The sequence below is a fragment of the Rhinatrema bivittatum genome, chromosome 8 (genome assembly GCF_901001135.1).
Source record: "Rhinatrema bivittatum chromosome 8, aRhiBiv1.1, whole genome shotgun sequence".
Taxonomy (NCBI): domain Eukaryota; kingdom Metazoa; phylum Chordata; class Amphibia; order Gymnophiona; family Rhinatrematidae; genus Rhinatrema; species Rhinatrema bivittatum.
Window position 1 is genome coordinate 32,751,344 of NC_042622.1, and position 17,860 is coordinate 32,769,203.

The following is a 17,860-nucleotide window of genomic DNA, read 5'->3' on the forward strand; positions in this document are numbered from 1 at the left end:
ACTGATATTGTCATATACACTCCTCCCATCCTGATACTGGGGAATATATATATATGTATCTTCAATACTTTAGAAAACATAAATACCATTGTCTGTATTTATTGTACAGTTATATAATATAAATATATAACAGTCTCAGAAAATGTATATTAAAAAACTCGTTACACTAATGACCGTCGGTACTAGTATTGCATGCTGCTCTATCAGCCATCATATTCACTATCCACTATAACACAATACAAATCATGCATTCATTTACATATACAGTACATCACAATTGGCAAGAGGTGGGCAAATCCTATCTTCAAGGGAATATATATATATAGCCCTGGATGGCCTTGTGTTTTCCTGCTCACCGCCTGCCCCCTCCCCTCTTTTTGTGCTAGGCTTCTCAGTATTGCTGCTGTACAGAATTATCAGTACATGCTATCCTAGGATGCTTTTAGTGATAAATGATGCTTCATGACAATGGAATATTGAGATGCGGTGTTTGTGAAGGGGAATATTCTCCTTGTTGCACAGTGCTGCTTACAAGGGAATAAGGGCAAAACAAAATGTATGAAAGAGTTTTTCACACACCTGAGTCTTACAAAACTGTTGTAGCATTCAATTCAATTTCCTTTTACTTATGCGAGGGATTTTCCCTCCCAAGAATGAAACATTTCTGGTTTCTTTCATTTTCCCTTTTTCACCTGCATAAGTGGGTGGCAGTATATTTAAATAAGTGTGGTGACTGAAGCATTTTTGGACCTTTTGCCTTTAGCTTGAGCTAGCATCCTGGTTGGAGCATGCTCAGTGCACTTCCTTTGCTCAAATCCTGATGTTTGGGATACCAGGAGAGTCAATTGTATATCGGTAAAGGGATAGTGTGGGTCATGTACAGTGTGAAGAGCTGAAAATGTATGACACAATTCTCTGCAAAGGTCCTACTTGAAACAAATGAAATTCGGCGACAGAGTTGATGCCAAACAAAGGGGGTCATTTATCAAAATGCGGTAAGGCGTTTTCGCATGCGTTAAGGGCTTATCGCATGCGAAAAAGCCCCGTTTTCGCATGCGATAGGCCTTTAAGACATGCGAAAACGTGTTTACCGCATGCGATCGCACCATATCGTATGGTGCGATGCAAATGCAGAAACAGGGAGGAGTAGGGGCGGAGAGAGGATGCAAATGCAAAACCTGGGCGGAGAGTGGGCTGGGTTAGCCTGCCTGCGAAGAGGTATCGCAGAGCCATAACGCCAATTTTAACAACACCTCTTTCAGATGCGTTAGGCTCTGCGATAGCAGCCGGGACCATGCGGTGAGTACCTTCGCCATTTGCGATGCGGTCCGTTAGCATACACCACGCCCCTTTTGCTATCGCATGCGGTACGTACCGCATTTTGATAAATCCACCCCAAAGTATGCTGCTATGTCTACAGAAATTGAAGCGTTAGCATCATACATAACTGTTCTCTGCATATCAATCAACATTCCCATCTTCCGGAAGACTGTAAGCGAACTTATGGATCTCACAGGCAGCAAAGGTTTCACACATACTGTACGTCAATCCCTACTTGAAACATAAGTAAAGCATGAAAAAGCTTGAAGAATGCCTCAAGAGACTATTCTGACCTAGGAAGAGAGTATTAGTTCTTAAAAGCTAGCCAAGAAATGTATTACGTTAGTCCAATAAAAAAGGTATCCCCTTATATATTTTTTGTTATCCTACATTTTTGTGCATTCAAAGATGCCGATATCCAAAGGATGCTTAGCACCAGAGGACCAGATTTTAGTACCTATGTGCAGGCATAGATTTGTGCGCGCAACCTGGCGCGCACATATCTACGCCCAATTTTATAACATGCGCACGCAGCCGCGCGCATGTTATAAAATCCAGGGTCGGTGCGTGCAAGGGGGTGCACACTTGTGCACCTTGCGTGCGCCGAGCCCTAGGGGAGCCCTGGTGGCTTTCCCTGTTCCCTCCAAGGCTGCTCCGAAATCAGAGTGGCCTCAGAGGGAACTTTCCTTCCGCCCCCCCCCCCCCTCCTTCCCCTCCCTTCCCCTATCTAACCCGCCCCCCAGCCCTAGCAACCCCCCCCCCCCCCTAACCTTTGTTTGGCAAGTTGCACCTGCCTCTGGGCAGGCGTAGGTTGCACGTGCTGGCCGAGTGCCAGCGCACGATCCCCCAGCCTAGAGGCCCTATGGAGGCCTCTGGCCACGCCCCTGCCCCAGACCGCCCATGCCCTGCCCCTTTTATCAAGCCCCGGGACATACGTGCATCCCGGGGCTTGCGCGCATTGCTGGGCCTATGCAAAATAGGCTCGGCACGCATAACTCCCCTGCGTGCGTAAATCCAGCTGGATTTATGCACGTAGGGCTTTTAAAATCTGCCCCAGAATGTAGGCACTTAACCCATTATGACCCAAAGTTTTTAAGAAGCTATCCTCTAAAGAGGACATTGGGACATAATGGATTAAGTTAGGTGCCAAATTTAGACACCTATGTTCAGCTGACTTTATACGTCTTAATTTTAGGCTGAAATAAGCTCCTAAATGTAAACCTACAGGCAGCTAGAAGTGAGGCCACTGATTCTCTTAACTTTAAGTGCCTAGGATCCACGTCCAGTGCTGCAAACCACTTCACTCCCCTGCCCTGGTCTCTCTTCTGGTCCCACCCACTTTTAATGCCCCTACATTTAGATGCCTAGATCATTTGAATATCAGGCTCTAAATAAATTCCATTTTACTTGTCAATCTAGATAAAGTGGATTTATTCCTGAACAAAACGGCAAAAAGCTAGGATAGCATACAATATAATGCAATAATTACCTTGGAGTATGTCTAGGTCATCAATTTTCTCTGCTTAGAAGAAAAAATAGGATAGCAGATCAAGCATATGTTCAATGTATACTCTCAGGGTAACTGAAAGAAGTAAGAGCCAATGGTTATTTCACACAGTGGCACATTCCGAGATGGGTTGTAATATTTTATGAGAAAGGAGTGCAGAAAATATAGAAGAAAGTTCCCTGCAGCTATTCATTTTCGAGTTATATCAAGCTCTGATTATTTTTTTTCATATGAGTATTAAGCTAAAAGATGAACCGTGGAAAAATTTCATGCAAACTTTCTAAACTGTGTCTTTTGCAATATCAGTAATTAAATTATACCTAATTGCAGTGCTAGCTGACTGCTTTCTTTCTTAGACTGGTAAAATAATCATTAAAGTGTGAAATAAACACAGCCACAGTGGTACAGATAAGTATAGTAAAACCAGACATACTGATTTCTTCCCACCAAGTTCTCCTATCAAATTCATCAAGGCATGAAGTGTTCTGTATTCTTTATATCTCTACCTGATCTGCGAATGCAGTCCTTTTAGCCTATGCATTTCTTAAAGCTTGGAGTAATTTAGCTTGTTGCACTTAATTTTGAACCTTCCCTTAAACTAGACAGCATGAATGCCTTGATCATGCTGCAGATCATGTTGTGTTGGAGGGTCTGATACCGTTTGCACATTCTTACATTATTGGGCTTATCCTTCGGCCTGGATCCAAACTTGCAAATTAGTTTACCAGATGCAAAATATTAAGCAGCAAACCAAACTTATTAAAATGCTTAAAGATGCTAGGTCTTTAATCTTTTGGACTACATCAAACATATATTACATTTTGAGGACCTCCTTATCCCTTCCCTAAGTATAAGGCCTTTAACATTGGCAGCTTGCACCTTCGCGTCCGTCCCCACCCCCCTCCCGACTCTTGGTCCCCATTCACATATCACCCAACATACTACTCAAACTCCAATTTTGGTGAAAACAAGGCCGCAGCATTTATTAACATTAACGTAAATACATTACCGGTACCCGGTGCATTCAACCATATTGCAATCCGGGCTTCAATGCAGGCATCCTCCGTGTTAAGCCAGTCCGCCACCATCTTTCCGGCCCCCAACGTGTCAGAGCCACGGGGCCATTCCTCCAGGCAGCCCACGCCCAACTATACGCACTTTTCCTTCCCTGAGGACTTCTGGTTTGTCCTCACTGTATCCTCAAGGTCCCCATCTACCTACCAACTCGGGTACCCCCGCCACCATTTAGCTGTGACAACTTATACATTCTTGTCATCTACTTCTTATCATCGACTTCTAACTATCGATCCCTTCCACTCTTGCTTGCCCCTTCCGCTTTTGCTTAGTTGGGTGGGTGGGGGGAAAACGTGAGCGCTGGCCGGAAAAGAGGCTGGGCCCAGCGCTCGCTGTCGTTTTAGTGACCCCAGCCTCGCGATACCTGTGAGGCTGACGTCACACGCGATGACGCGCAGGCGTTGCCATGCCGCGCGCATCATCGCTGCCCAGGGCTCGATCTATGCCGCCGTGTTTGCCCGGTAAGTCGGGGGTAAAAAGGGGAGGCCTCCCTCTCCGGAAAGCGCCAGGTTAAGGGGGGGCCCTCCCCGCATGCCGTGTGTCTGCCCCTTTTTAACATTGGCAGCTTGCACCTTCGCGTCCGTCCCCACCCCCCTCCCGACTCTTGGTCCCCATTCACATATCACCCAACATACTACTCAGACTCCAATTTTGGTGAAAACAAGGCCGCAGCATTTATTAACATTAACGTAAATGTAAAAGTTCTTTTTTACTCAACGCAGAATTAAACTCTGGAATTTGTTGTCAGAGGATGTGGTTAGTGCAGTTAGTATAGTTGTGTTTAAAAAAGGATTGGATAAGTTCTTGGAGGAGAAGTCCATTATCTGCTATTCATTAAGTTGACTTACAGGCCGATACAGTAAAGTGGGGCCGTGGTTACCCCGCTCCTAACCCGCTTTCTACTCACTTTCTGGCCGCGTTAGCCCTTCCTGCGATACACTATCCCCTTTAACCCATCCTCACCGCCTCTTTAAATCAACGGGTAACCCTTTCCGCTTGCGGCATGTATATTAGATGTAAACCATCGAATTAGCTATTCCCTCCCATACAGTAACGCGTGCCCCCCGATTATCGCCTTTTTAACCTGGAGTTTAGCCGCGCGTTTAACCTGCTAATTTACCGCCTACCCCTACCCCTGCGTTAGAGGCAGGGGTAAGGGTAGACAGCAAACTTTCCCCCAAAAAGAAACCTAAAAACCTAAAATCCCCTCTCGAAGCTACTCGACATGTTATCAACTTACTTTTTGTTGCTTTCAGCCCCTTCAACCTTCTCTGCCGTCCTCCGGATGGGGCAGCCAGCGGCGAAAGCGGCTTGCAGCGGCCCCCCCCGGTCCCGGTTCTCCTGGCTCTCGACGATGTACCCGCAGGTACTCCAGCTCGACTTCTGGCTGACAGCTACCCCCCCAAAAAAAGACTACTGAGTTATGGCCTTGGAAGTGAAGCGAACTTTCATGGGCTTGAGCGTCCAAATTGACGGGCGCTCAAGCCAATGAAAGCACAGGGACGGCCGTGACATCACGCCCGCCCGTTCCTGTGCTTTCATTGGCTTGAGCGCCCACCAATTTGGACGCTCAAGCCAATGAAAGCACAGGGACGGGCGGGCGTGACATCTTTTTTTTCCCCCTTGGCTGCACCCGCGCTCTTCTTTTAATTTCTTGGCCACTGGTGAGGTGAGCGCTGGAGGCAGCCCGCTGTCTCCTTTTATTTCCTGCTGCCGCCTATCTGGGGTCCAGTTGTGGGCCGTGGTCTCCTTTCCATTTCTTTGGCTGGCACTGGCCTGGGCTACGGAAGGAACCCACAGTCTGTCACATCACGGCCGTCCCTGTGCTTTCATTGGCATGAGCGCCCGTCAATTTAGGCGCTCATGCCAATGAAAGCACAGGGACGGCCATGACGTCACGCCCGCCCATCCCTGTGCTTTCATTGGCTTGAGCACCCGTCAATTTGGATGCTCAAGCCAATGAAAGCACAGGGACGGGCGGACGTGACGGCGCTCAAACCCAGGAAAGTACGCTTCGCTTCGGTTTCAAGGCTGTAACTCAGCAGTCATGGGGGGGGAGGAGGGGGTAGCTGTCAGCCAGAAGTCGAGCTGGAGTACCTGCTAGAACATCATCAAGAGCCAGGAGAACCGGGACCGGGGGGGAGTGGGGACACCGCTGCAAGCCGCTTTCGCCGCTGGCTGCCCCCCCTCCGGAGGACGGCAGAGAGGACGGCAGAGAAGGCTGAAAGGGCTGAAAAACAACAAAAGGTAAGTTGGCACATGTCGAGCCGCTTCGGGAGGAGGGGATTTTAGGTTTTTAGATTTTCATGGGTTAAAGTTGGGATCCACTTCCTGGTGCCTGTCATTTCAAATGACATTTGAAATGACAGGTACCAGTGCACCCAGGATACTGTATAGGCGCTGTATTAAGCGCCTATACAGTAAAATCGGTTGCGCGGGCCTAACGCTTCCCCTAATGCTTTGCAGACGCGGCTTGCATTTGCATGCCATTTCAATAGAGTATCGAGCGGTATGTGATCAGAACAGTGCGTGGGGCAAACGAAGGTGCGCCTGGCACTGCCGCACTCTAACGCGTCCTTACTGTATTGACCCGTTAGAAAATAGCCACTGCTATTACTAGCAACAGTAGCATGGAATAGACTTAGTTTTTGGGTACTTGCCAGGTTCTTATGGCCTGGATTGGCCACTGTTGGAAACAGGATGCTGGGCTTGATGGACCCTTGGTCTGACCCAGTATGGCATGTTCTTATGTAAATACATTACCGGTACCCGAGTCATTGGTGCATTCAACCATATTGCAATCCTGGCTTCAATGCAGGCGTCTGCTGTGTTAAGCCAGTCCGCCACCATCTTTCCGGCCCCCCGCCTTGTCAGAGCCACGGGACCATTCCTCCAGGCAGTCCACACCCAACTATATGCACTTTTCCTTCCCTGAGGACTTCCGGTTTGTCCTTACCATGTCCTCAAGGTCCCCATCTACCTACCGACTCGGGTACCCCCGCCACCAGCCTGGGACAGTGCCTAACTTGTGCCCGGCCCCCCACCACTACTGCAGCCCAACATCACTAAATACTTGCTCTAGCGCTTCCTGTATGGAGTTGTTGAATAAATCATAACCCACTTCGAATAGATGTATCTGATCCGGCCGATATAGGCCTAAACATGACTCATCCGCCCATTCGTGCCTTATTTGGTGCACGCCCATCTTCTGAGCCTATAAACCAACCTGCCGGTTTATCTTTTTCCTTCCCCTGCCCCATAATTTGCTACCCTGCCATTTAATCCTAGGTATGATGTCTGACCAAATTATAGTTGTTCCTGGGGTCATCTCCCTTATGGTCGCCAGGTCCCTTTTTACCATTTCTATCAGCTGCTTGGCCGAATGTACACCTAGATCATTGCCTCCCAGGTGGATAACTATCGCATCTGGTCGTTGCAATGTGCTTAATCTGTTCCGCAGATCCGCTAGCAATTGCTCCCATTTCATTCCTGACCTTCCCATCCATTTCAAGCTGACAACCCTCAGTGCCAAGCCCAAATGCACGCCCTCCTGGCCGCCCAACAAACGAAGGAATGTCCTATTAACTATGCTATCCTCCTTTGCCTCCACGGACCTGCGGTTCAAACGAATCGAATTAGTTACCCAATTGCATAAACTCCGGTCTCACATACCGATTGGCCACTGCCGATTGCCATCTACCGATCTTACGGATGGTTTCCATTGGCAAACCTGCTTGCGCTGCACTTGTCGCGGCCCCGATTCTGAACGAATGCGTTCCATACTCTTTAGGGTCCAGCCCTATACTGTCTAATACCCTGCGCAAGACCGCTGCAAACTGAAACTTCGTCAATGGGACTCCATCCTTATCTACCAGCAGGTGAGCCCCGCCCTTAGGCCTTACTTGCAGATAGCACTTTATGTTCTGCACAGGGCAGGTTACCTGTGACCCCATCCTTGCCAATTGAATTTCCACCCCTTTTGCATTCTGATCTGTCTTGGATTTGTGGACCCGTAGTCTGATGTTCTGGTCCTGCAGTGGAACATTGCTATACAGTAATCCGTTAGACCCACTATCTTTTTTGGATGGCGCCACTAACTCGCTCACCCTTAAGGCCGCAAAAAATGCTGTGCAGAATGCCGCTCTGAACAATATTGCCTCAAATGGCGCCGTACATACTCGCGTTATCGTGTACCATAATCTCACCAATACCTCGTGTGTTATTGGCCTTCTCTTATCACCTTCCCATGCCGCCTCTCTTGCCCATCTGGCTAGCAGCTTCTTAACCATGAAGAAGTTAAGTGGATCCCCTAACCCTTGTGCTTTTGTAAAGAAGGCAAAACAGCTAACTGGTTTACCGTGGCACCCCTAGACATGCCGACTCCTTTGCCCATGATATAAACCGCACTATCTGTTTAGTTTCTATCACCCCAGGCGCTCCTCCTTGCCCCTGAAGGAATTCCTGCACCCTTGCGTAACCCCTACAGTAGGCTTTCCATGTTGCGGGGGCTACGGATGCCTTCAGCAATCCCCGTTTGGTCTCGTTCCAATCCGCCATAAATGGTCCGGTATTGGTACTCCTTCCTGCTCTGCCTCTGGTACCTGTTGGCAAAAAAGATCCCACTTAGCCCTAGAAAGTGAATCTGCCATCTGATTATGGGTACCAGGTACGTGCTTAGCCCTTAAGGTCATGTTCAAACGCAGACTTTGTATCACCACTTCCCTCAACAATTCCGCCACCTGCGAACAACGGGCCGTCTGTTTATTTAACACTGTCACTACCACCAGGTTTTCGCACCAAAACACTATCTGTTTGTTGTGCAACTTGTGGGCCCACACTGTGATTGCTACTAGTATAGGGAATAGTTCAAGGAACGTGATATTCCTCAACAATCCCCTGTCCCTCCATTCCTTCGGCCATGGGGCCGCATACCAGATGCCCTGATGATACACCCCAAACCCCCAACCTCCTGACACGTCTGTGTATATGGCCAAGTCCCTATTTGAAATGGTCTCCTCCTGCCACATTGATATGCCATTAAAACTGTCCAAAAATTCCAACCACATTAATATGTCTGCCCTTATTGGTCATGATATTCTAATATGGTGGTGAGGGCGTCTCACTCCCATTGTCGCGTCCGCTAACCACCTCAAGAAGGCCCTCCCCATGGGGATTACCTGGCACGCGAAATTCAAGCTTCCTATTGCTGATTGCATCTTAGCTAAAGTGACCTTTTTTGACGCTGATGTCTGTCTCAGCATGTTCCATAAGTTGAGCACTTTCTCAATTGGCAATCTGGACGTCATGGCCTGCGTATCTATCTCTATTCCCAAAAAGGACAAAACCGTCGCGGGGCCCTCTGTCTTCTCCCGTGCTAAGGGAACCCCGAACTCCTCTGCCATCTCCTGAAATGTCCATAGTGTTAGCGCACAAGTGTTCTTATTGGCCGGTCCCACGAACAAAACATCGTCTAGGTAATGGACCACGTTGCCGTTCCCCGCCCTTTTTTGGAGTGCCCAATGTAGGAATGTGCTAAACATCTCGAATTATGCACAAGATACGGAACATCCCATTGGCATACATTTGTCAAAGTAGTATCGACCTTCAAATTGGAAACCTAGTAGAGGGAAACTGTTGGGATGCACTGGTAGCAATCTAAAAGCGGACTTTATGTCGGCCTTCGCCATTAACGCTCCTTTCCCACATTGCCGTACCAGGGCAATTGCCACGTCAAAGGATGCGTATTGCACCGTACATGCCTCTTCTGGCAAATGATCATTCACAGACTCGTCCGGTGGTTATGACAAGTTCTGTATCAATCTAAACTACCCCTGTTCTTTCTTTGGCACTACCACCAATGGTGACAGCATCATATCCCAGAACGGGGGGTCCGCAAATGGTCCTGCCATTCTACCCATTTCAATTTCTTTATTGACCTTCTGTCGCACTATGTCCGCATGCCTAACTGCGGAAAAGGAATTTCCTAAGCTTGCGTTCTTAAGTTTTCCCTGAAAGGGTATGCTGAAACCATATTGGAAACCCTCCCTAAGCCTGGCAGCGTCTGCTCGTCTAGAGTATTCTGCCAGCCATTTGGTGATAATTGCAATTGCACTGGTGAAGGTGCCTTAGCGTTACTGCTTTTCTCTTCCGCTGAAATTCCCAGCGGACCCCGGGTCTTTCTTTGTACACTTACTTGCCGGGTGCGGTGCGGCACACACGGAACAGATATGTTTAAATTTGCACTCTTGGAAGGTGCATCCTGCCTTGTTAAATCTCCAGCATACCTTATTGTTAGCACTTTCCCCCCATTGACTACTCCCCGGTGCTGACTGCCCATTACCAGCCTTCCTTGTTCTGTGTGTCACGCCTATTTCCATGGCCTTACTAGTCATCTGCCGCAACCATAAACCCACATCCTGTGTCCTCCATGACATTTTTCTGTTTTCTTCCATCTTATCTCTAAACTTTTCATCGTAGTGTAGCCAGCACCAGCCTTGATATTCTTTATATGCCTCCAATATCGCATCTGCGTAGCTAAGCATGGGTGCATACTGGGACAGGTCCTCCTTTCCTATGACACTAATCATTCTTAAAAAAGCCCTGGTCCAATAAATGATATTTTTGGGCCCCTTTACTTCTCCCCCTTTTTGCTCTTCCTTTTTTCCCTTTTTCTTTTTCTCTGTTGCACCTTTCCTGCTATCCAATATTGAGAATATATCTATATACTCTCTCCTCCTTATTTTGCTTCGCAATGCCCTCGGGACACTCTCCCATAAATCAGCCAAAGTAGGCAGCGCTGTTGCCACTATCGTGCTCCCTGCTACCCTCTCGGGTAGCGGCGAGGTCCCCCTGGATGCCTCGCTCCCGTTAGAGTCATCCTCTGACGAGTCAGCGGTGGATTCGCTTGTCTTCCTTTTCATCTTAGTAACCTTGCCTTTTGTTTCTCTGTCTGTTCTCTGCTCGCCTCTGCTTGTTCCAGCTGCCGCCGTTGGCCCAGCCGCTATTCCCGTTGAACCTCCGGGTGTTCCCGCTTTGCTGACCTCCTCGGCGCTTGCTTCCTCTTTGCCGGTTTCCATCTCCTGTGCCGGTTTGGCGCTGCCGCTCACCTTCGCAGGGACCCGTCTTCTGGGTTGTCGGCTCTTACTGATTTGCCTCTCCTCCGTCTGCACTGGCTCCTCCGTCTGCACTGGCTCGTTCGGTCCCTCTGTGCCTGTGTCTCTGTCACTCGGTGGAGCCGTGCCTCCGGGTGCTGAGATATACCACGGCGGCGGTATCTGCCACCATGGTGGGCACATTTGCTGATGGTAAGGCTGTAACATTGGTGCTTGCCATGGGGCAGCACTGTACTGGTTGCCTTCTTGTCCCCCTAGTCGGTCATGTCCATGGTTGCGCCTGGCAGTCCCGTTCTGGGCATGGCCCCCGGTCCCATCATGGGCCACATGGGTCGACCCCACTGTGGTGGACCCACTTGTTCCACCTCAGGCTGCGTTCCTGTTGTCCCACGTCCGCTGACTTGCTCTTTTGTGCTGTCTTTGTCTGTCGTCGGCTGATGCCTGCCTCCGCTCCTTCCTTTCTGCGCCTTCTGTCCCCGGCTGGCTACTCTTCCTCCCTTTTGGCTCCTGTTCTCCGGTCTTTGCCTCCCTCTGACTGTTCCTCCTCCCTCCCCTGGATTCGGGGATGGTTCTCCATGTGCTCCTCAGGGTTCTGTCCTCCCTTGCTGCCTTGCCCTTCCCCATGCTTTTCCTGCTCCACCCCCAGCCATGGCAAAGAAAAAGGGGTTTTACTCACAGTTTTAAATCTCGCGGTTCGTAGTAGCGGGGAGGGAGTGCTGGGGAGGTCCTCCTGGTCCCAGTTAAGGCTCCACACATGGCCACCGGGCTGCAGCTTCTCCCGGCACCGAAAATTGCTGTAAAAAGGCTGCCTGTGCCTTTACATTTCTGGTGCAGGTCTCCAGGTCCTCTTAGGAGGCTTCTGGAGTGCCTGCATGATTTTTTCTGTCTTCTCCCGGTCTTCCTGCGGCTCGGACCGCGGTTCGGGCCTCCTCCGGGATCCCCCTCGTCAGTCCCTCGCTCCTCAAAACGTGAGCGCTGGCTGGAAAAGAGGCTGGGCCCAGCGCTCGCCGTCATTTTAGTGACCCCAGCCTCGCGATACCCGCGAGGCTGACGTCACACGCGATGACGCGCTGGCGTTGCCGTGCCGCGCGCGTCATCGCCGCCCCTCCCCCTTACCAGGGGAGGGCTCGATCTATGCCGCCGCGTTTGCCCGGTAAGTCAGGGGATAAAAAGGGGGGAGGGCCTCCCTCTCTGGCAAGCGCCAAGTTAAGGGGGGGCCCTCCCCACATGCAGCGTGTCTACCCCTTTTTTTGAGTTGTACTGAAGATACTAAGGTACCATGGACAGTTCCTTTGTTTTAATTAAAAAGAAAAAGCTTTGAAAATGTCATCCATTGTGCTATAGATTCCCTAGGACAGAGGCTGTCCAGTCTAAGGAAATTACTCTTCCTTTCCTTCTGGAAGAACAGCTGACCTCAAAATAACAGTCATGTGGCCATCTCTTTCACGAGCACTGCAACCTTGCAATTGATGTTGAAAAAGATGACAGTTCATGCTCAGAGCTAAAATACTGGCCCCAGGCACATCACTGGAAGTGTTACACCAGCAAAATTCACCAGATGTGTTAAGTCCCATTAAAATGATTATGGTGTTTCCAATCTTATTTCCTCAATAAGCATTGTAGTGATACAATGTCAAAATGCTTTAGATTCATAATTTACAAATCTGTTCTTGAGTACTCACAGCCAGCTGTGTTTTCAGGATAGCTTCAATGGAGACATCACATGCAAATATTTCTCATGCATATTCATTGTGCCTGTCCTGAAAGTCCTACTAGCTGGGGGTACCTGAGGACAGATTTGATAACTATTGTTTTAGATGGAGCGATAAGTAAAATGTTCTAGCATTGAAGGGATGGTCTGGTCACCTGAAATTATATGAAGATGCATACAGCCTTTACGATGGTGTGCACTCTCCTTCATAAGTGCGTAATCAATAGAGAGTAGCTTCAACTAGTGCTAGATTCAAGGTAATGGAAACTACAAGAACACATGTAATAAGAAGATCAGTTGGCTAGCATTTTTAACAGGTGAGAGTTACATGTGATAAGAAACGTGACAGTCTCTCTATTAGAGTGTATTTTAGTTTGAAAAGTAATGCATATTTAGAGACCCTCCATTCCCGTTTTTATTTTATTTTTCCTGGAAATTTCAGTGTTATAAGAAAAAAAGTAATCAGTGGAAAAATGACTTTTCCCCTGATTTTTCTCCTGTTTGTTATAACAATTATTTTTCCTCAGACTTTTTTTTTGTTATAACATTGAGATTTCCAGAAAAAAATAAAATAAAAACTGAATTGAAGGTCCCTGTGTGCATATTTTATTATCATGGTACATGCTTTGGGAATCTATCACAGGCATGGTTGTCAGATTATAGCTTTACGTAAGTTTGTAAATTTAGGAAGCCATCTGATATGACTTTAAGGTGTCCTCCAGCAAAGAAAGGCAACCTGGCCATCCTAGAACAAATAGAAACAAGCAATGTGAGTCTTAATTTTGCAATATAGCTTTTTTGTAATTACCAAAGGGACACTTTCAAGTCCCTACAATCATGATTTAGAGCTTATTGCACAGGGGTGGATCATTTTAACGAATGTTGGATGCTTATGTCATGGCATATATGTAGACTAGTGCACAGATGTATACAGTAATTGGAGTAAAATCTACTCATTAAGGGGGATCATTCTTCAAATTGTGATGGGCCGTTATCGTGTGCGTTAGGGTGTTATCGCATATGATAATGCCCTAATGCATATGATAACTACTGCTTTGTGAATCAAAAATATAAATTAAGGAAAGGGGAAGAGTTTGGGTGGGGTTTAGGAAAATTTGGGTCCTGTAGCACTGCGGTGATAATGTATCACACATTATTGCCAGCATTATTTATTAAGTTTTATATGCCGTCACTAAGACATGCCATCGTAACGGTTCACAAAATATAATGCAATAAAACAATCACAAATGTGGTCATAAAACTCTTATACATAAAATAAGAACTGTTGTAAATAATAACTAAAATTGAACATAAAACTAAGGCCTAAAAATATACAATAAAAATACAAATAAATAATAAGAAAAATAAAGTAACCATTAAAAAACATTCATAGCAGACTAAAACAGTAAAAGGCATAAAATAAGGGACAGAAGCACACTAAACTCACTCTATATATGCTTTGCTGAAAAGCCAGGTTTTTAAATCACGCTTAAACTTTTTAAAATCAGTCTCAAGTCTCAGAATCGTTGGTACTGTGTTCCAAAGTTTGGGTCCTGCTAGTGATAATGCTCTCTCCCTAACTTGATTCAGATGTGCAGAATGTACAGAGGGTAAGGATAGTAAGCCCTTATTTGCAGAACACAGATTTCTTTGAGGAACGTGCAATCTAATAGCTGTATTTTTTTTTTTTTTTTTTGAATTCTCTGTTTATTAATTTTCAATAAGAGAACTTACAATGCATAATTCAATACATAAAAAAAAAGCTCATGAATACGGTAGAATACAATTATCAAGGCAAAACTTCTTAACAAAAAAGGAAATGATTATATTTACCTTCATGAGACAAATATAAGGAAATAGAAGTGTTATTTCTCATAAAACGAACGGTTACAAGGAAAAAACATACAATCTTAGAAATAGTTATGCATTAATGATCCATTAATTTTTACTATACCGGACATTATGCTGCTAGAAGATCCTTCAACCCTTCCGGATCCGTAAATGAATAATTATTGCCATTCAATTTAACAATGCATCTACACGGATATTTTAAATTAAAATATCCACCCTTTTCCAAAACTTTTCCTCTATATTGCAGGAAAGTTTTCCTTCGTGATTGAGTTATTCTTATTAAGTCTGGAAATATCCATACTTTGTCACCATAATAGGTTGTTAATCTATTCTGGAAAAAGGCTCTCATTATAAGATCTTTATCTGTTGAAAATGCCAATTGAACCAGCAAAGTCCCTCTAGATTTAACTATTATTTCATCTTGTGATTTTTGCAAAAGTTCTGATACATCTATTGAATCACCTACGAGTTCTTGTTCTTTATGTTCTTGACCCTGAAATTCCTTTCTTCTTCCTCCTCCTAAATAGAATGCCTTTATAATAACAGGAAGAGATTTCTCAGACATTTTTAATATCTGTACTAAATATGTCCTAAATAATTCAGTTGGCCTTATTTTCCTTATTATAGGAAAATTGTTGACTCTAATATTTAACGATCTCACTGTGTTTTCTAAAATTTCCAATCTCTTATTTACTTCTTCTCCTGATATTATCTGTTGATTTTGAATTTTTTCTATTTGTAATACTCTTTTTTCCAATACATTAACTTCTTTTTTCTGCTTTTCCAATTCAGCAGTGTTAGATACAGAAGAGGTAGATGTCTGCAGTACAACCTCGGTTAATTTATTGATTGATGTATCCAATTTTACCATGCAATTCCATAAGGTTTCTAAAGTAATGCATGCTGGTTTTTTTAAAACTTTTTCTGTATCAATCACTACTTTAATATTCTCTTTCATTTCCCTTTCGATCTTATTATTTGTTATATTAAACTCCATAGGGGAACTTTGCAAAACATTCAACTGGGATCTTTCATAATTTTTTTGTACTTGATCTTGTAAACCCTGTAACTGCAAAAAACTATCCTCTACTTCCGGTGAGTTTAATGTTTCCTCCTGCGCATCCCCTGTCTGTACTAGGGTTTTTATACCCTTTTTTCCAGGGGGAGATGGTGGTGCCGGAGCCCCCGGACTTAATGATACCTCTATGACCTGAGGGGAGATACCCCGTTCCTGTATCTCACCTTCAACGGTCAGTCCACTTGGGGGAGTTTGAGGATCAAGCCACTCCAATACAGTTTTTTGCCCGACCTGAACATTTGCCATATCACTAGAAGGCCTTATCCTGGCCTTCCTTTTAGTGTGTGGCATAGGAAAAATATATATGCAACAAACTAAGGGTTCAAACTGTTATTGGACGATGCATAAACTTCACTTTTAGTTAAAGAAAGAACACTTCATGAAGGTAGGAGGATAACAGCAATACTCTATACTTATCGATTTAACTTGGATAGCGTCCAACGAATCCAACGAATCCGGCGAAGCCCGGCAAAGCCGCGCGCCCCTTTAGCGCGCGCGGCTTCAGCAGCGCGCCGGCTCTGCTGCGCGCCGCAGCGCGTTGCAATTTATTCAGAGGAGTCCAGGTCCCGCCTCCTCCCGGAAACAGGAAGCAGCCCTCGTCCGGTATCCACAGCGAGAATGGTAAAGTTCCGTTGGGGCAAGCTACCGCTTACCCCCGGGTTACGCTGTTTCTCTCTCAGGAAATAATGCTGCTTTCACCTCCCACCTTAGCGAGACTCGAAGCACGCTGCAATTTATTCAGAGGAGTCCAGGTCCCGCCTCCTCCCGGAAACAGGAAGCGACCCTCGTCCGGTATCCACAGCGAGAATGGTAAAGTTCTGTTGGGGCAAGCTACCGCTTACCCCCGGGTTACGCTGTTTCTCTCTCAGGAAATAATGCTGCTTTCACCTCCCACCTTAGCGAGACTCGAAGCACGCTGCAATTTATTCAGAGGAGTCCAGATCCCGCCTCCTCCCGGAAACAGGAAGCGACCCTCGTCCGGTATCCACAGCGAGAATGGTAAAGTTCCGTTGGGGCAAGCTACCGCTTACCCCCGGGTTACGCTGTTTCTCTCTCAGGAAATAATGCTGCTTTCACCTCCCACCTTAGCGAGACTCGAAGCACGCTGCAATTTATTCAGAGGAGTCCAGGTCCTGCCTCCTCCCGGAAACAGGAAGCGACCCTCGTCCGGTATCCACAGCGAGAATGGTAAAGTTCCGTTGGGGCAAGCTACCGCTTACCCCCGGGTTACGCTGTTTCTCTCTCAGGAAATAATGCTGCTTTCACCTCCCACCTTAGCGAGACTCGAAGCACGCTGCAATTTATTCAGAGGAGTCCAGGTCCCGCCTCCTCCCGGAAACAGGAAGCGACCCTCGTCCGGTATCCACAGCGAGAATGGTAAAGTTCCGTTGGGGCAAGCTACCGCTTACCCCCGGGTTACGCTGTTTCTCTCTCAGGAAATAATGCTGCTTTCACCTCCCACCTTCTAATAGCTGTATTTAACCAGTCTACCTGCTCACCATGAATAAGTTTATGCTAATTTGGCTGATATTTGGACTTATCCAGTTAAGATAAGCAGATAAGTTAGACCCGCTCAACAACAAGTCTGAAATTAGCCGGCTTATCTGGCTATCTAGTGAATTTTTAATGGATATTTAGTGGCATAGCCATGCTGCTGAATATCCCAGAATGGGATGGCAGCGTCTCTCCGCGGACCATGCGGAGAGACCCGCTGCGGAGCACAGGAGTCTGTCATGGAGACAGGAGTGCCGGGGACAGCCCGAGGACGGAGATGGTGGACCAAAGCCAGACGCTGTAGCAGGCAGAAGAGGGTAAAAGGGCCTGGCCGCGGACCTGCTGCGGCTGGCACACGCAACAGTACCCCCCCTTACGCCCCCTTCTTGGAGGTCTTGGTTTGCCCGGATGGGGACAATGAAACTGGAGGAGGAGGTTTTTATTCAGGATGTTACGAACTGGCTCCCACGAATTTTCTTCTGGGCCGTACCCCTCCCAGGAGAGGAGGTATTCCCATCGGCAGCCCCTACGGTGAACATCAAGGGCTTCATGGACCTTGTAAGTGGTGTCGGACTCCGCAACCAGCTGGAATGGTTCGGGAACGCGAAGGCCAGGAGAGGATTACTGGCTTCAGAAGTGATACATGGATGTTATGGTTTTGTAGGAAATTGTGAACCCCGAGCCAAGATGAGAGATGTCTCCGCCCACAGGAA